General features: G+C 37.9%; 1 long non-coding RNA gene across 1 annotated transcript; it reads left to right on the top strand.

Moving 5' to 3' along the window:
• The first annotated feature begins 3,597 nt into the window (after positions 1-3,597).
• On the top strand, positions 3,598-18,413 carry LOC138000469 (uncharacterized). The gene is made up of 3 exons (XR_011123131.1): positions 3,598-4,045; positions 13,281-13,355; positions 15,618-18,413. It is a non-coding gene; the product is annotated as an uncharacterized lncRNA (long non-coding RNA).
• The last annotated feature ends 2,677 nt before the right edge of the window (positions 18,414-21,090 follow it).

Here is a 21,090-nt window from a genome sequence, read left to right on the forward strand (position 1 = left end):
AGTGTTCTTGAGATCGAAGAGAGTCGACTGTAACAAGGAAGAACTCGAGCAGATGCGTGAGCAGCGATAGATGAGGGTGCGGATTAAATTTATTTTATACTTTCTAGGAGTGAAAGAGTCCCACTTGGTGTAGAGGCCAGTGAAAGTTGTTTTGCGATGTACTGTTGTTGTGAAATGTTGAGATTGCGCTTAATGCGGACATCTAAAAATGGAATCTCCTGGTTTTCTTCAAATTCCATTGTAAATTTGATGTTAGGATGTCTGGTGTTAAGCAAATGCAGAAAACTGGCCCGCAGTGCAGTGGCACAGGTTTCGAATTTGAGCTATGACAGTGTGATCTTCAATTATTCGCATCGGGCTTTGACAGAGGCTGAAAAAATGGTTTTGGCAAGGGGCTTGCGTTTCTGTCTCCCACCGAAAGCTGTTGACGGAGTAAGCGTAAAATGCGCTTTTGAAATGCTCTACCGTGATCTTATTGGTTTGGGTCATTCATTAACAAGTGAGGACCAAGACAGATTGAAATGTCAGCTCAAAAATGCTTCTTACAGTTACATCGACTCTTATGATTATTCTAAACAAAAGCGAATTCTAACTAAGGAAGAATGGATGGCTCTTAACGATTTGCGAAATGATACTTCTATTATTATTACTAAACCTGACAAAGGAAATGGTGTTGTAATTGTCAACAGACATGATTACCTCAGCAAAATGAAACAGTTGATTTCCGATGGAACGAAATTTAAGTTGTTATCGCACAACCCAACCAAGTCTAGGGAGAACAGTCTTGTTTCCTATCTTCGTAACCTCAAGCGAGATTGTATAATTGATGAAGCTACATTTAGAAAAATCCTTCCTTGTGGATCTACTGCTGGTGTTCTTTATGGTCTTCCTAAAGTCCACAAAACTGGTTGCCCCTTTCGCACGATTGTCTCCTCAGTTAACTCATACAACTACAATCTTGCCTCTTTTCTTGTTGATGTCCTTAAACCGATCTCCACCAACCAAATTCACTATCAAGGACTCCTTCTCTTTTGTGGATTGGGCGAAGACTCATCAACACAACGATGAAATAATGTGCTCTTTTTACGTGTGTTCCTTATTCACGAACGTTCCACTCGACGAGACAATAGAAATTTGTCTTTCCAAGTTATACTCTCTTCCTGACCCTCCTGCCTTACCGCGACATGTCCTCAAAACCTTGCTCGAGTTTACAACAAAGAAAAGCCACTTTGTATTTGATGGTCATTATTACGACCAAATCGATGGCGTTGCAATGGGGTCTCCGCTAGGCCCAGTGTTAGCTAACATTTTCATGTGTGACTTTGAACAGAAATGGTTGGCTAATGTAGATTCTCGTCTTTCCATTTGGTTTAGATATGTGGATGACACATTTTCTTTGTTCGACAGTGAAGCCACTGCGGCCAGTTTTCTGCATTTTCTTAACACCAGACATCCTAACATCAAATTTACAATGGAATTTGAAGAAAACCAGGAGATTCCATTTTTAGATGTCCGCATTAAGCGCAATCACAACAACAGTACATCGCAAAACAACTTTCACTGGCCTCTACACCAAGTGGGACTCTTTCACTCCTAGAAAGTATAAAATAAATTTAATCCGCACCCTCATCTATCGCTGCTTACGCATCTGCTCGAGTTCTTCCTTGTTACAGTCGACTCTCTTCGATCTCAAGAACACTCTCCTTCAAAATGGTTACCCAAGAGGCGTTCTTTGTTATAACATTAATGATGTTTTGAACAGACAAAAGAACAGGTCTGCTGAACCTGCCGCCACTGTTCCTAAGAAAGTTATCATTCTTGTCTTGCCTTTTTTGGGCTTTCAAAGTGAGGCTCTTACTCGACGTGTTAAATCTTGTATTAGTAAGTTGTATGGCTGTGTCAATCTTAGGGTTATTTTTCAAAACACTTGCAGGGTTAAGTCTTTCACTGGAAAATTTGGACCATTTACAGACTTCATAAAATGTCTGTAAATAATAAATTTATAGACTTTAACACTTAACCCCATAAATATAAAATCTTTGTAAATTTATTTTACAGATATTTTACAGAGTTTTGTTGAGTAAAGCTCTATAAAATGTCTGTAAAATGTTTGTAAATTATCGGAGTTACAGCAAGAGGAAATACTTGAAATTTACAGACTTTATAAAATCTTGCAAAAATGTCTATAAATCGAAAATTTACAAAGATTTTACGCCGTTTGGTCATGTCTCATAAAATGTCTGTAAATTGCGCTTTATCATGATCATGCGTGTCCTGTCTAAGTTACCAAATGATTTTGGATCAGTATGCCCTGTTCACGATGATTTTGAGTGTCAAATATTTATTACCTAATTAAATTATGTAGGAAACTGTTGAAATAGCCCTGCATGTTGCACTGAGTTCGGTTTATCAAAAGTTCGCCGGTTGCAACCTATAAAATGCCTATCGGTATGTGTTTTAATAGTTCGACTTGGATCAAGTTTTAGGCCCTGTTGATATGGATAAAAGTTGTCCTCGAAAGATGGTCACCCTTCCAGCCGGGTCTTTAGCTAGCGTTTGTGTGAGAAAAGAACTAACCTTTTTCCCTGAGTCAAGAACTGCCCGCCTCAGTTTCGATCATCAGGAGACTGGGAAGATAGCACTCGTGCATCCTCTCATCATCTTGCCTCGACCAAGTTGACTCCACTGAGCGAGCTAAAGTAGTTACATGGAATAAAGTTGGCCTGGCCAGGAGGGCGACCTTACCGTTGACAAAGGGTGACCCGGCTAGGTGGGTTTCCCTTCTAGCCGAGCCCTTTTTTTCCTCATGTAAACAGTTTACTTAAATTGCATTTTATAGGGAAATGTAGGAAAAGTTGGCTGGTCCAGGGTAACTCCGGTAAGCGAGTGACCCTTCTTCCCGGGACAATTTTTCTCCAAATAAACGGGTACTTAGGGCCTCACAAGATTAGACCGTTTTAATTGGTTACAACAATTGCAAAGGCCATAAAATCTATGTAAATTGACACAACCCGCCCATAAAATAGTTTTTCTGTGTAAATTTCATGTAAATTGCTGGGATGAATCATGCAAATAACATGTAAATCAAGGCCTTTGTGATATAGGAGTTCCAGCACAGAATGAGATTGAGAAAGTAATGTAGGCTAGTAAGCAGACTTTACCATGCTCCTTGAAAAAAGAAAAAAAAATATCATTGGTGTTTAGCTGCCCAAATTAATCGTGCGGGTTTCAGTCAATTAACGTGGGTGCTTTCATAGCCCGTAGCTGCAGGTGAGAATTACTTCTTATGAAGTAATGATCGAAAATCCGGCAGCCATATTTGTTATTCTAAATGATTAGTATCCAGTCTCTTGAGAAAAACAGAAAAGGAAATCTCAAAAGGAACACACTTTCCCCCGTTCCATATTTTGATTGAGGAAATTTGCTCTGCACCTTTAAAGCAGAAAATTCTCCCCGGCTTTTCCACCCAAAATGAAAGCGCCCCAGGAATCGCACTGGGCTCGCAACGGGTTGTGATTGGATGTTGGCACAAAGAGAAGGATTGTGGACATTTGACAATAATTACATGATTCAACAACTTTGTCCGCCGCAAAGACTCTGGGAACGAGATCGGTTTGAATTATCGGTTTGGTTTTTCGCGCGGGCGATCAATGCATGTGCTCTTCCTCTCTTTTTCCCTTGTTGTACGACCAAAGTTGGATCTTTGCGATTCCTTAACATTTTGTGCGGTGAAGTAGCACGCATTCCACCAAATAAACCCAGTAAAAATCGACGGAATCCGGAAGAAAGGGCAACGACAATTCAGGTCAGATAATCAGCATTCGCCACAAAGATACACGCCAGTGACATGATTCAACCTCAGACAGTCTCCGAAAGGGTTAATCGGTGAAGACTTCATGGCAAAAATAGAGACCTTCTTCAAAACGTAAAGGGAGTTCTACGAACGTTTGGAACAAAGGGTGGCCTGGCCGAACAGCTACATTTAGCGAATGGGCGGGAAGATTCAAAAGATCCGAAAAGCAAAAGACTGCCGGAGGTGTTTTCGGTAAGTCGTCATCTTACTTACAAACCTGATTTAAGTTTAAATGGCTTAAAATTTTAAAGTTTTGTTCCCTTGTTCTCCGCCCAATTTACTTTCAAACTTGTACCCGGCTTTTTGCTCCCTAAAATTGTTTATGTCGCCTTGTTCCTAAGACATTTTGTCATTTTTCCTCTGTTCCCCAGTTCAAAATAGCCATCTTCCCTCGTTTCCCAAAACGCCAAGGAGGGCCTCAGCACAGTCATTACTTTTGCAGACCTACTCCCTTAGTAATTTCACTTTATATTGTATTAAGGCCATTTAAGGCAATAAGAATAATAACGAATAGGGAATTACATGTCATATATGGATCTCTGTATAGCCAGCCCCTTATTCGCCACTTGCAGATGCCTTGTTCTTCAAACGATGCCACTACAAGAGCACAATAGTGGCCGGTTATTCTGTAGTTACACCCTTGTCACCTGTATACCTACATGTACCTTCACTGGTTTCTCATGCACGAGGAGCCAGAGCGAGCTAAATTTTGGACTGGGCGCTTAATAAGATTACTCCTTTGACACTAGATTTCACTGAAAGGTCGGTTACACTTCAGAAGAAACCGCCTGGGAGATTATCTCGCTTTGATCTCCCATTAATTGTCAATACCTCCGTCAATCCCACCCAAATAAAGTATCTTGATGACAAATCTTATTTCCATCAATTTGACCAAAATATAAATTATCCAATTTCTTTGGACTTGATCGCTTGGTTATTGTTCCGGATGTCCGGACAAATTTCGACTTCCTGACTGGGTTCTTTTGAGGCCACAATCCCAGATGAAGGGTGGCAGAAAATGATGGTAAATCTGACAAAATTAAGTGGAACAGGAGTAAGTACATGAAGCTTGTAGCTAATTTAATTGACATTCTTGTGTATTTGGGAGGTGAGCGGGAGGAGTTGGGTTTTTGAGGTCTATGCACAATCACAATCCTTTCAGGTGAAACCTGGAATTACTTCTAAGCGATCTAAGTGCACAGAAAAAGCAAGTTAAAGCATGGCCTAAAAGTTGATGCGAAAGAGTATACAAAATTAAATTTACAGCTATGCTATTAATAATTAATTGTGTACAGTAGCATATACCTGAGGTATACAATCCTTAACTCACTGTCACACCATTTTACTTTGTAAGCTCTTGGGTCACATATACCTTAGGTTATACAATCTGTTAACTCACTGTGTCACCAGTTCACTTTGTAACCTCTTGAGTAGCATATACCTGAGGTATACAATCTATTAACTCACTGTGTCACCAGTTCACTTTGTAACCTCTTGGGTAGCATATACCTGAGGTATACAATCCATGACTCACTGTGTCACCATTTCACTTTGTAACCTCTTGGGTACTGTAGCATATACCTGAGGTATACAATCCATAACTCACTGTGTCACCATTTCACTTTGTAACCTCTTGGGTAGCATATACCTGAGGTATACAATCCATGACTCACTGTGTCACCATTTCACTTTGTAACCTCTTGGGTACTGTAGCATATACCTGAGGTATACAATCCATAACTCACTGTGTCACCATTTCACTTTGTAACCTCTTGGGTAGCATATACCTGAGGTATACAATCTATTAACTCATTGTGTCACCAGTTCACTTTGTAACCTCTTGGGTAGCATATACCTGAGGTTATACAATCTATTTACTCACTGTGTCATCATTTCACTTTGTAACCTCTTGGGTAGCATATACCTGAGGTATACAATCCATAACTCTCTGTGTAACCATTTCACTTTGTAACCTCTTGGGTAGCATAATTTTTATACCTGAGGTATACAATCCATGACTCACTGTGTCACCATTTCACTTTGTAACCTCTTGGGTAGCATATACCTGAGGTATACAATCCATAACTCACTGTGTCACCATTTCACTTTGTAACCTCTTGAGTAGCATATACCTGAGGTATACAATCTATTAACTCACTGTGTCACCATTTCACTTTGTAACCTCTTGGGTAGCATATACCTGAGGTATACAATCCATGACTCACTGTGTCACCATTTCACTTTGTAACCTCTTGGGTACTGTAGCATATACCTGAGGTATACAATCCATAACTCACTGTGTCACCATTTCACTTTGTAACCTCTTGGGTAGCATAATTTTTATACCTGAGGTATACAATCCATGACTCACTGTGTCACCATTTCACTTTGTAACCTCTTGGGTAGCATATACCTGAGGTATACAATCCATAACTCACTGTGTCACCATTTCACTTTGTAACCTCTTGAGTAGCATATACCTGAGGTATACAATCTATTAACTCACTGTGTCACCAGTTCACTTTGTAACCTCTTGGGTAGCATATACCTGAGGTATACAATCCATGACTCACTGTGTCACCATTTCACTTTGTAACCTCTTGGGTACTGTAGCATATACCTGAGGTATACAATCTATAACTCACTGTGTCACCATTTCACTTTGTAACCTCTTGGGTAGCATATACCTGAGGTATACAATCTATTAACTCATTGTGTCACCAGTTCACTTTGTAACCTCTTGGGTAGCATATACCTGAGGTTATACAATCTATTTACTCACTGTGTCATCATTTCACTTTGTAACCTCTTGGGTAGCATATACCTGAGGTATACAATCCATAACTCACTGTGTCACCATTTCACTTTGTAACCTCTTGGGTAGCATAATTTTTATACCTGAGGTATACAATCCATGACTCACTGTGTCACCATTTCACTTTGTAACCTCTTGGGTAGCATATACCTGAGGTATACAATCCATAACTCACTGTGTCACCATTTCACTTTGTAACCTCTTGGGTAGCATATACCTGAGGTATACAATCTATTAACTCATTGTGTCACCAGTTCACTTTGTAACCTCTTGGGTAGCATATACCTGAGTTTATACAATCTATTTACTCACTGTGTCATCATTTCACTTTGTAACCTCTTGGGTAGCATATACCTGAGGTATACAATCCATAACTCACTGTGTCACCATTTCACTTTGTAACCTCTTGGGTAGCATAATTTTTATACCTGAGGTATACAATCCATGACTCACTGTGTCACCATTTCACTTTGTAACCTCTTGGGTAGCATATACCTGAGGTATACAATCCATAACTCACTGTGTCACCATTTCACTTTGTAACCTCTTGAGTAGCATATACCTGAGGTATACAATCTATTAACTCACTGTGTCACCAGTTCACTTTGTAACCTCTTGGGTAGCATATACCTGAGGTATACAATCCATGACTCACTGTGTCACCATTTCACTTTGTAACCTCTTGGGTACTGTAGCATATACCTGAGGTATACAATCTATAACTCACTGTGTCACCATTTCACTTTGTAACCTCTTGGGTAGCATATACCTGAGGTATACAATCTATTAACTCATTGTGTCACCAGTTCACTTTGTAACCTCTTGGGTAGCATATACCTGAGGTTATACAATCTATTTACTCACTGTGTCATCATTTCACTTTGTAACCTCTTGGGTAGCATATACCTGAGGTATACAATCCATAACTCACTGTGTCACCATTTCACTTTGTAACCTCTTGGGTAGCATAATTTTTATACCTGAGGTATACAATCCATGACTCACTGTGTCACCATTTCACTTTGTAACCTCTTGGGTAGCATATACCTGAGGTATACAATCCATAACTCACTGTGTCACCATTTCACTTTGTAACCTCTTGAGTAGCATATACCTGAGGTATACAATCTATTAACTCACTGTGTCACCAGTTCACTTTGTAACCTCTTGGGTAGCATATACCTGAGGTATACAATCCATAACTCACTCTTTCACCATTTCACTTTGTAACCTCTTGGGTAGCATATACCTGAGGTATACAATCCATAACTCACTCTTTCACCATTTCACTTTGTAACCTCTTGGGTAGCATATACCTGAGGTATACAATCTATTAACTCACTGGGATTTTTATGTTTCCCATATTTCTTACACTGGATGTAAGTACAACAAAGAAACAACTGATCACCTGAAAAGGCTGACAAAAATCAAATTTAATTCAAGGGCACCGAATAATTGCTGACACTGTCGTTGTCATGCAGTTTATAACTATCTACATGTATACTGACTTTCATTCAATGGGTGCTTTTGGTGTTTCATATCATACCATTTAGGTTTATAATTTTCAGGCAACACAAGATCAGTTAAAGAAAGTCACGGTAATGTTTGTACATGTACATTATTGAAAATTACTCCTTTTATGAATGAACCAAATTTTCTGAACAAAATAGCTTTCAATGTCTACCCTATAGAGAATTCTTTACAGAGAGACAAACACTTGACATTGACAATTTTTATTGTTTAAATTGCATATCCTATATATTGCACATGTTTTATTGTCTTTTCATCAGAGGAGAAAGAGGGAAGGAGAATTCGAGTGCCCTTTTTTATAAGTTCTTCACTAGACCCAGGGGCACCCAACGAGAATATAGTTCAAAACCACTTAAACTTAACATTGTTAAACGTATTTTAGTATTTAAACGGTAGATATAGGCATATTTTTATCCCCTAAAAATTTTTCATCTGTTCGGATTTCCTAGCTGATAGTCTGATGATCCGAAAATTATAGGGTTTAAAACTTACCTTTTCGAAAATTTCAGCCAGAAAAGAGGTTCCCGAAAATTCTAGGTGACCTTTTTAGGGTAAAAATCCGTTAAAAATGGGCAATTATACCATTTTTCAGATGTTCGAAAATCCTAGGAGAGACAGGCAAGCAAGAAATTTTACAACAAATGTTCCGAAAATTCTAGATATCAAATCGTCTTCCGAACAGATATTTTCCGAAAATTGACGTTGGGTGCCCCTGTAGACCTAAAAGTTACTACGCCAAATCCTCATGAATGAGTTAATTTACGAGTGCAGTGTGTCCGAGAAAGAATATCTGTCGCAAATGTCCAGTATTTTGCTTGCGAATAGACATTGGGCCACCATATAAGTTGAAATTCTCGTCTACGCGACCACTCACCCTCTTCGCATTTAAGAAGACTTCTCTATCTGATCAGTGCTTGTCGTTCCCCAACGACTGCCAGCACGCTGCCCAACTAAAGCAGTTTTACACAATGTATCCTGCGCCGTCAAGCCAGTAAACGCGGAAGCTCATATCTTCTCATTGTGACGAAAATACATATACATGTAGCCCCTCTCTTTTATCGGTACTTCTGTTAGATTAAACAAATCCGCAAGCCTGGCAATACCGCATTTACTTTTGTTGTGAAATGAGGAGTTAAACATTAAAGTAACTGCCTGGTGTGTGACATGATGACGAGAAAATAATATAAACAGGCATGGAACGATTCACATGAAGAATTAACTCTTTCGGTTCTACTGTTACTATTTTTATTCCTGTGTCATACTGCACTACGTGATCTCGATCTTAACAACTTTAATGAACAGTTACGGTGTTATTATTATTGACGTGTGGTTTGGGATCACGTTGCTTTTTCACACCTTCGTTCCTGGACTGTGAGAAAAAGTATTCTAGGAATTTAACCAGAGATGTATCCAGAGTGCGTCATTGCGTCCTGGGACGCACTCGTTTTCCTTTTGGACGGATAGAATATGGAACAAAGGGTCCAATTGGACGCAGAAAAAAAATCGAATGTTTATACAAATTACCAACGCCAGGAAAATCATGCGAACGGCGTATTTCACAAGGAAATTGAACATTCCCATTTCTCACAACGGAGAAATGATTGAGTTCCTTAAATTTCAAGGTTAGCTGCTATTTTCGGATTTTTGTAGTCCAATAATTTCATTTTGTCAACCATTATGTCCAGCTTCAGAAGTCGAGTTTTGAATTCGCACGTGTTGCGTGACATGATCTGAGCTGTTTTTTAAGTGAGACAATCGGCGACACTTTTCGATCTGCCGCCAGTGATAATAAAACATTTCGGTCGAAGTTCAGTTTGTTGCATGCTTTCCAAGTAAATTTCAAGCATTAGTTCGCTTATCGTGAGCGAAATAACAGAGAATCCAAAGGCAAAGTATGTTAAATTTTTGTTTTGTGCGACCCTGTTGATAAAAAAATTAATTCCGGGCGCGCACGTGTCATCGTCGTCTCGGTTCTTGTTTTGCACGTAACTTGTCTGTTTTGCAAATTATGCAACTTTTTTTCGGAGTTAGTGTTATAATTAACGTGTTGAACATGAAACTTGAATGTATTCAATCGCTTGATTATTACCCGGTATGACCAATCGATAAAAACCGATATCGGAAAACCGTTCGATAAATCGATATCAATCGATAATTTTTAATTATTCGATATCGATTTTAGCGATCAATCGATAGAAATCGATACTCACAGTCTTCCGCGTATTTAACGATATCGATTTTATCGATTAATCGATTTTAACGGAGTATCAAAAACCATACAAAATAAAACTGCTTCTATGTGGACAGCGTTTTAATTTAATATAAAACAGAGAAGCAACATATTCTCGTGCCCACAGCAGCAAATCAGTCCACAGTCAAAAAACCTCAGAACGCTCTCGCCAAAATTATTGGAATCAGTTTAGAAATGACACGCATCCTCTGCCTTTGTGGATCATGTATGATCCACAGAGGAAAAGGCGCACTTTGATCATAATCATTTTAATGTTAATTTTATTGGCATTTACAAACATGTTTTCTGAGCTTCTTAATGTTGAGTTCCTTTCAAATTTATATCAGTTATTTTTGTTTCATTACCTCTCTTCTGCTTTAGTTGCGGAGTTCATCATTTACTTCGTTTTACTTATTTATAGAATGATTTTAGCTCTGATTTGTAGTATGATTTTTGCGGCGGCGAGGGTTTTGCTGACATTTACTGGAGACAATGTCTAGCATTACAACTACGCAGCTTCGTACTTCGTAGTACATGTATTTGTAGGATGTCATTACGACATTTAGCTTGAACAGTTTCTGAGTAAATACAAAAAGCGGTTATGTTATGTTGCGTTTCCCCGTTGAATCATGCCAGGGAATCGTGTTAATATTATTTGATTATCAGTATTCATTCAATTATCGATTTGTTAAATAAATCTTTAAATTCGTCCTACTTGATTCATTGAATCGTAAGAGTGTTTTTATGGAAGATTTGATACATTTTAGAAATTCGATAAAATCGATAACATTAATTTAAAAATCGATAATTATCGATTACTCACAACGTGTCCTTTTATCGATTTTAATCGATTTCCGATACAATTTACTAATTTTTATCGATTGTTATCGAATGTTATCGATTATCGGTTTTATCGATTGCACATGCCGGGATTATTAGCATTGGCCATGGCGAAGCCACGGCCGCACGGGCCGACGATGAACTGTGCATCGATCGCTAACATTTGTTTACTCTTTTGTTCCTATATTACGCCTCAAGTGTAGTTAAAATAAATGATGCTCTTTTACGGAAAATTGAGATTCAGTTCTGTTTTTTTTTCTGTGGAGATCTAGATCATTTATCAACTGGAGCCAACAGTTCCTACAGCATACAGATTTCAATGTGATCGATGGAGCTTTGACAGTACATACATTTTGATCGATGAATCAACAGGCACAACAGTTTCAAAGAAATTGATCATTTTAAGTACATATTCGTTGGGAGGGATAAGACTTTATTTTTGTGCAATTAGAAATCTGAAAGGGTACTGCAACAGCAATTAAGAGGCAATAGATCGCATATTAATTCTTGAATATTAATTAGCTGGACCCCCAAAATTTTGCAATGGACCCCCAAATTTTTCAAAAAGGGGTCCAAAGGACCTCCAAATTTGAAAACCTGGATACATCTCTGTTTAACCTTGCGTTCAAATTTCTTTGATGGGCCGCGCAAAAATTTGGCTGGCTCTGGCTCCTTGTGCAAACAATGTCACATGTTCAGTAATGTGAAGCCCTTTATATCAAGTCATAAAAAGATTTAACCAATCAGTCAATAACTGCACAGCATATATTCGGCTGTATGCCACATTGCTTGTGCAGGGTGATATGTAACTATTTCCTATGACATGGTATACAAGCTTTCTCGCTTGTTACTTGTCACTTGCTTGTTTGCATGTACATGTATGTGAGCCGTAGCAAAAAAAATGCAGTTGTCTTGTGGGGTATTCCATAGTAGACTACTCAAAAGCATTTGCATTACTAGCATTTTTCATGAAACATTGATAAAGCTACCGGTAAAATTTGCTGCTTGTAAGAGCACTTATTACTGCCTGCAAACGCTCAGAAGTCGCTTATCCTTTGCAGAACCTCCAACATTAACCAATTGCTTTACCGGTGTGAAAAAAAAAATACAGGTGCCATACCTGTTGCGCTGAAAACTAGGGAGAACCCTGTACAATGTACATGTACTGTTATGTAGTAGAGCTAGCCATCTAAATATACCAATCATATTGTGATGCAGTTAATATTGCAATTTCTCCCATCAAAACCTCAAATTTTATTTGATGAGTAATTAACCCATTCATCCCTGAAGAGGCCCCCATTGACGAGTAAAATAGTCTGGCATTAGACAGAGTAAAATCTATAAGTGTCACTCTCAGGAGGGAGAGGGTTGTTAATCTAATAAGCCATTTCGGAGTTCATGTCTGCCTCCTCTTCAAAGCGAGTCTAAGTGCAAAGTTTTTCTCCTGAAAATTAGTTTTCATTCATATGTACATGTAGATCTAATTACCATCACAAAGACTTCGCACTTAGACTCGCTTTGAAGAGGAAGCAGACAGGAACTCGGAAATAGCATATTCATAACAATACACTAAAAGCCATCTTGAGGAATTCTTATATCGCAAAACTTTTGTTTTAAGGGACAATTTTTGGCATGATTGCTCCACTGTTTTAATTGGATATGGGAAATCTCACAAGCTAGTGCTTTGAGTGCTTTATGCCCAGGCACCCTCAAAAAAAGATCAAATTTATGAGTGAAACACTAAATCAGACATTATCAATAAAAAAGTATGAAAAATTCAACAATAAATAATTATTATTGATTTTATTACATGTACAAAATGGTCAGTTTGGTAAGGTGGACACTTTGGGATGTTGTCACAGGCTTCCATATAAGTTTGTAAGCCAGGGTGTCAACAAGGAATTCTAGCGGGTCAAATTTCCACAGCTCCTACATGTACCATAACCATTACATGTATGTCGGGTCATGAAGCTGACCTGGTAGGGTTTTCATATGTCCATATTTTGTTTCAGGGCAATGTATTAGGTCTTTGGCAGCTAAAAAGGGCAGGTGGAGATTGTCTTGAATGGGGCTTTTCTAAAAGGAAGGTAACTGTTATTTAAGGAAACTCTTGTATTTTTAAAAGTACCATGGAAACACTACATACATGTACATTGCACAGAGACCAATGGGATAAATTGTTTTGTGCTCTCTTTCAAAGTGAGACTGTATGTAAATTTTGTGATGTCTATAAACATAATAAATATTAAAAATTTTATCATTGTGTAATACAATTCAGAAGTTTTCATTGGCCCTGCCATCCTAGTATATGAGCTAATATTCCATGCTCTACAAAATGATGGAAAGGGTACATGTCAGCTGAAAATATACAGTTACACAATGAAGTCAGTAGATTTCTCTCTATTTTGGGGGCATTTTCAATAAAACTATTATTATTGCGTTCAGGCTTGTTAAATATGAAATAACCAGTCGAGCATGGAAAACACAGTTGCCCAACATATCCTAATAATGATAATGATAATGATAATGATAATAATAATAATAATTCGTGAAGCATAATTTAGCTTGTTATGTGGAGCCAAGCTAATAAGCAAAAGATCATTAGGATAATTTGTCATTTGTTTTGTTTGTTAGTTTGTAAATTTTTACTAAACCGATTGACTCCTGGGAGTTTACTATGTGTAATGCCAGATGATTTTCTGATCATTTTGTACTTTGCAACCACCTCATAGTCCATATCTTGTCACGGTGGGGTTGCTTGTGTACCTCAATGCCCCAGAGCTAGCCCAATGAGAAATTCAGCATAGGAAAGTGCTGTTTGTTGTTTTTGAGTAGAGGTCAGGCTGAAACAGACTACATATATGTAATAGACAGAATACAGCCTTAAGCTGCTAGCTTAACCAGACCTGAAGTACATTGATCAGTTTCGATGTAATCTTTAAAAGTATCTATAATATTAAATTATTATTGCAAAACAGATTGCATTTTAAATAATTTCTTGTATGTGATAGTCTGTTTTTGACTTTTGTTATCAAAAGGCACAACCAGTCTTTTTCATCATTTTTATTTTACCCTAACGAGTTCTGTCTCTCTCGGGTAGTCAGTCCATTTTTTACTCTTGTTATCTGAAGGCAGAACCAATTTTGTAATAATTATTATTTTGTACTAATGAGTTCTGTCCGTCTTGGGTAGTCAGTCCAGTTTTGGACTGTTGTTATCTGAAGGCAGAACCAATTTTGTAATAATCATTATTTTGTACTAATGAGTTCTGTCTCTCTTGGGTAGTCAGTCCAGTTTGGACTGTTGTTATCTGAAGGCAGAACCAATTTTGAAATAATTATTATTTTGTACTAATGAGTTCTGTCCGTCTTGGGTAGTCAGTCCAGTTTTGGACTGTTGTTATCTGAAGGCAGAACCAATTTTGTAATAATCATTATTTTGTGCTAATGAGTTCTGTCTCTCTTGGGTAGTCAGTCCAGTTTTGGACTGTTGTTATCTGAAGGCAGAACCAATTTTGTAATAACTATTATTTTGTACTAATGAGTTCTGTCTCTCTTGGGTAGTCAGTCCAGTTTTGGACTGTTGTTATCTGAAGGCAGAACCAATGTTGTAATAATTATTTTGTGCTAATGAGTTCTGTCTCTCTTGGGTAGTCAGTCCAGTTTGGACTGTTGTTATCTGAAGGCAGAACCAATTTTGTAATAACTATTATTTTGTACTAATGAGTTCTGTCTCTCTTGGGTAGTCAGTCCAGTTTTGGACTGTTGTTATCTGAAGGCAGAACCAATGTTGTAATAATAATTATTTTGTGCTAATGAGTTCTGTCTCTCTTGGGTAGTCAGTATAGTTTGGACTGTTGTTATCTGAAGGCAGAACCAATTTTGTAATAATTATTATTTTGCGCTAACGAGTTCTGTCTCTCTTGGATAGTCAGTCCAGTTTGGACTGTTGTTATCTGAAGGCAGAACCAATTTTGTAATAATTATTATTTTGCGCTAACGAGTTCTGTCTCTCTTGGGTAGTCAGTCCAGTTTGGACTGTTGTTATCTGAAGGCAGAACCAATTTTGTAATAATTATTATTTTGTACTAATGAGTTTTGTCTCTCTTGGGTAGTCAGTCCAATTTTGGACTTTTGTTGAAGGCAGAACCAATTTTGTAATAATTATTATTTTGTACATTGTACTAATGAGTTCTATCTCTCTTGGGTAGTCAGTATAGTTTGGACTGTTGTTATCTGAAGGCAGAACCAGTTTTGTAAATAATTTTATAATGTAGGTACATGTATTTGTGTAACCTGAAGGAAAATCAGTTAACATTAATATCCTTAATTTTGTTTTCTTTGATACAGGGCCAATCTGCAGGAGATACATGTAATATAGTCAAATCTCTTAAAAGCTGGTGTCGAATCTTGATTGTGAAAGAGGAGAGCGAACCGTTGAAAACAATAGCTGATAATTATAGAAAAACAGTGGAACACCTTCCGTTCTATCAACATATATTCTCCTTACATGTTCTCCTCGACCAAGTCCCCAAATGATCAACCATTTGGGAGAAAAATAGTATTCGATATTCTAGACTTGCTACCCATGAGGACTGCAAGTTCACTGAGAGTTGCTAAACGAGTAATTTTGGAGAATCCGGGCGGGTGTGTCAAAAATAAAATGAAGACCCCGGGACAAACGCCCTTCAATCTATGAACTCATCGCTGTGTTGGAATAGGAGAACGCCCTGGGATTACCAGAAAAAAATAGTATTAATGTACCGCTTTTGTTTTTCTTACAGTAGCTTACAGTTATCGCTAAGTCTTTTTCGTTCCATCAAAGACATTACTTGAAATGACATTGACATCCCGTACGAGACATCTCGATGTCTCGTACGGGGCGGGGCAAAGTCTCTGGAAAACGTTCCCTGAATGGCGTTTTGTGGATTTACATGTATGCTTCTCCCTTGTGACTTAAAAACCATGCAGTTAATTTGTCATAGTATATTAATTTGTAGTATTCTTCATCTGAACTGGCAGGTGGCACACCTCATACAGTTCGATGTAACTTGTAAATTCGGTCTAACCATGCAGTTAATTTGTCATAGTATACTAATTTGTTGTATTTTTCATCTGAACTGGCGGGTGGCACACCTCATACAGTCGATGTAACTTGTAAATTCGGTCTAACCATACAGTTAATTTGTCATAGTATACTAATTTGTAGTATTTTTCATCGGAACTGTCGGGTGGCGCACCTCATACAGTTCGATGTAACTTGTAAATTCGGTCTAACCATGCAGTTAATTTGTCATGGTATACTAATTTGTAGTATTTTTCATCTCAACTGCCGGGTGGCACACCTCATACAGTTCGATGTAACTTGTAAATTCGGTCTAACCATGTAGTTAATTTGTCATAGTATACTAATTTGTAATATTTTTCGTCGGAACTGGCGGGTGGCACACCTCATACAGTTCGATGTAACTTGTAAATTCGGTCTAACCATGCAGTTAATTTGTCATAGTATACTAATTTGTTGTATTTTTCATCTGAACTGGCGGGTGGCGCACCTCATACAGTTCGATGTAACTTGTAAACTCGGTCTAACCATGCAGTTAATTTGTCATAGTATACTAATTTGTAGTATTTTTCATCTGAACTGGCGGGTGGCACACCTCATACGGTCGATGTAACTTGTAAATTCTGTCTAACCATGCAGTTAATTTGTCATAGTATACTAATTTGTAGTATTTTTCATCGGAATTGGCGGGTGGCACACCTCATACAGTTCGATGTAACTTGTAAATTCGGTCTAACCATACAGTTAATTTGTCATGGTATACTAATTTGTAGTATTTTTCATCTGAACTGGCGGGTGGCACACCTCATACAGTTGGATATAACTTGAAAATTCGGTCTAACCATGCTGTTAATTTGTCATAGTATACTAATTTGTTGTATTTTTCATCTGAACTGGCGGGTGGCGCACCTCATACAGTTCGATGTAACTTGTAAATTCGGTCTAACCATGCAGTTAATTTGTCATAGTATACTAATTTGTAGTATTTTTCGTCGGAACTGGCGGGTGGCACACCTCATACAGTTTGATGTAACTTGAAAAGTAGGTGTACCCATGCAGGTAATCCATGCAGTTAATTTGTTTTAGTATGCTAGTATTACCCAACTGAACTGGCAGGTGAACTGTAAACCCGGAGGTAAGCTGCACCCTGACCTTACCAGCTCAAATTTACGGAAAAAAGTTTTTTGACAGAAAACAAAAGAAATCCAATGCCTAGTCTTTAGAAGTCAAGTTCATCCACTGTTCATCGAACGTTAACTCACTATTCACTAATATTGAAACGGAAAATACTTTAATGTAATTTTAGCACTTTAATGTAATGAACATCGTTTTTACCAACTTGGACATATGATTGATCTTTTTCTGGTATTTGTGGACAGGAATTTCTTAAACACAGTTTTGCCATAGATTTTTTTGCATTACAACAAGAACATGAGCGGAACGTTTGTAGCTTAGTACATGCGACTAGGCATAAAAGTGGATGCAAAGATGGAAAACTGGCCACCAGAGGCAGCCTTTTTCAGATCTTCCCGCAGATAAGCCGTGCCCATTTCTAACAACTTTATTTGTAATTGGGGTAACATAAGCCAGATTTTTATACTTATTTAATAATAATGAAATCCCTTGCATATATTTTATTCCTTATTTGATGAATTTGTATGGGTTATCAAATAGTGATGAGTGAATTTAGGGAATAATTTCACACATGCTTTGTCCAAAATCAAATAATTTCATAAACCTTAAGGCAAGAAAAATTATTTGATTTTGGACAAAACACAAGTGGAATTATTCCCAAGTTTCACGAGTATACATTGTACCATTTCATCAGCTATAAATCATGGTTGACAAATCGCATTCATAGGACGTGGGTTTTTTCGAAAGTGGACACCATTCTGGCACTGTAGAAAAAGTTGCCATGGCAACTCATGTTATTAATTGAATTATTTTATTGAACGTGTTGCAAGAATTTTATGGTACACTTAGATTCTATTGAAAGTAATATAAACAAATGATTATTTTTAGATTTGAAATAAAAATTTATGCATTCACAAACTCTAGAACTTGTTCTTTTTTCTACGTAAAATCGACTAACCTTTCATCCATTTCACTTTTTATTAACATTTCCTGGCTTATGTCAGATTTTAAATGCTATTATTTACAGAGATATTGTAAACATTTTGCTAAGATTTTGTGCACTGAAACACCAACATTTTAAAAACATTTCACATACTTTACCCCTCCAGTTTTACAGACATTTTATTGACATTTCCTGCCTTCTGTCAGGTTTTAAATACTTAATTTACAGAGATACTGTGAACATTTTGCGGAGATTTTGTGCACTAAAACACCAACATTTTAAAAACATTTCACATACTTTTCCCCTCCAGTTTTTTGAGGGTTTTTGTAGACATTTTATAGACATTTCATACATTCTTCTCACTCACTTTTTACAGAGATAACACTGACATTTTATATGGATGGATTTACAGAGATTTTTTCTCGTGTAAATTTTACAGAGAAAGTAAAGAGATTTTACAGACATTTTGTACTTATCGCATAAAATCTCTGTAAATTTTTCCTTCAATTTACATAGATTTTATTGAGATTTTGTACACATTTTATGTCATCGTAAGGACGAAAATGTGTTAAATTTTACAGACTTTTTATGGAGTTACAAAATCTCTGTAAGTGTGCAAATTTACAGAGATTGTAATTTACAAAGAAAATGTGGACATTTAACAGAGATTTTACCAACTTTTTTGAAGTCTGTAAATGGTCAAGTTTTCCAGTGTTTTTTCCCTACAAAGATCGTTTCAGTCGTTCTCAAAGATCAAAAATAGTATGCAAAGCCAGTTGTTGGGACTGTGATTCCTTCTACATCGGCAAAACAAAAAGAAGATTGCATGACAGGAAGTCCGAGCATTTCAAAGCTCTTACACAAGTCGGCCACGCCTCTGCTGTTGCAGACCATACAATTTCTACCGGTCATAACATCAAATGGGACCATTTTGAAATCCTCGCAACTGGAAAGTCCGACATGCAATGTAAAATTAAAGAAACGCTATTACTAGTAATCAGTGACTTAAAACCCTCTCTCAACGAAAACATTGGTAGTGAGAAGCTTTTTCTTTATTAATTTCTTCCGGAAGAATCGACTACCGGAAGTTACGATTTTGTTATCACACTTTTTAACTAGTCACCAGTTCCTCGCTCTAGTTTTTAAAATTCTGTGTAACAGTTTTAACCGTCACTTCTGATGATGTATGCTGCAACATACGAAACGTCAAGTATAAAATGAAAATGTTTGTTACCGCTGTTTGTTTTCTTTTCCTGTTGAAATTGAAATGGCCAAAGGACAAAAGTATTTATGAGGGACTGATATGGTTGAGTTTGCGTTTCCAACACATTAAACAGAGCCGAACTGGTTACAAAAACCCATCACTTCAGCTTAAAGCTTATCCCGCAGACCCTGGATTGTGCGTTGTCACTCAACTGAGGGAACATATTGCAAGGCCTCAGGAACTACGAGGACCGGAGAGCAAGTTGCTTATAAGCTATTTACGACCTGATCGTGCCGTGTCTAAAGACACCATGGCTCGATGGATGTGTACTGTTACGATGGGTGCTGGACTGGGTGTCGCCATATTTAAGCCACACAGCACACGATCTGCTGCAACATCGAAAGCCAAGAGAGGGTATGTGTCCCTCTCAGTGACATACTGAAGCATGCTGTGTGGTCCAATCACGGAACATTGGACAGACTCTACCTTTGCAGATTCTGTTCTTAAAACAGACCGATTTTACAGTATGTGTTTTGCAGATATGTTCATATATTTGTCAGATGACTTGAGTACCATTTCTGACAGGCAGACATTACAGTTACTGTTCAGAACTCTAGATGCCTCTTTTTACCTGTCATGTGAATGTCTTGCTATAAAATCTAATGGGATCCCAGATGCAGTGATGACGAAATAGAATCGAAAATTAAACGAGACTTATTACTTAAGTTGAAGTTTGATTGAAATTCTATGAGTCATAACACTGTATTTAGGGATCGCATGCCCCACCCCCCCCCCCCCCCCCTCCTCTATCAGTAGCTATATAGCTCTGTCACACCCAATGTTATTTTGACCTTTTTTGTGCACTGTTACAGTATTAAGAACCATGGATGTGGTCAACGTTCACATTCGAGCTTTGAAAACTTATGTGCGCATGTGCGATGCAATCTCATGTGATCCCTAGATGCAGTGGTATGACTCATAGAATTACAATCGAACTTGAACTTCCAGGTAAGTCTCGTTCAATTTTCAATTTGCTTCTAAATATCAGTGATGGCGTGACACTTTGTGGGTCACATTGTCACACATTGCCATCGCACATCGGTGGCTCAAGTTGATTGAACATCGGGCTGCCATGCGGGAGGTCGTGAGTGCTGCCTTTGTAATTACATCCGCAAATGATTAAGACTTTCAAGTCTTCACGGATAAGGACTATAAACCGTAGGCCCCGTCTCACAACCCTTCCATGTTCACAACCCAGTGGGGCGTGAAAGAACCCACACACTATTCGTAAAGATTAGGGCATGGAGCTCCCGGTGTTGTGGTGAGGCCTCATTCCATTCATTCATGTGCTGGGTGGCCTCTGGTGTAAGAATTTCCCATGGTGCATCTGCTAGGGCTGGCTTTTGTGAGGCGAAAGACTCGGCCCACAAAAACTGCTAGTCGCAACCTCAGAAAGCAAAAGCATAGTCTCAATAAA

This window comes from Montipora foliosa, chromosome 4, assembly GCF_036669935.1.
Source record: "Montipora foliosa isolate CH-2021 chromosome 4, ASM3666993v2, whole genome shotgun sequence".
In the NCBI taxonomy this organism is placed as follows: domain Eukaryota; kingdom Metazoa; phylum Cnidaria; class Anthozoa; order Scleractinia; family Acroporidae; genus Montipora; species Montipora foliosa.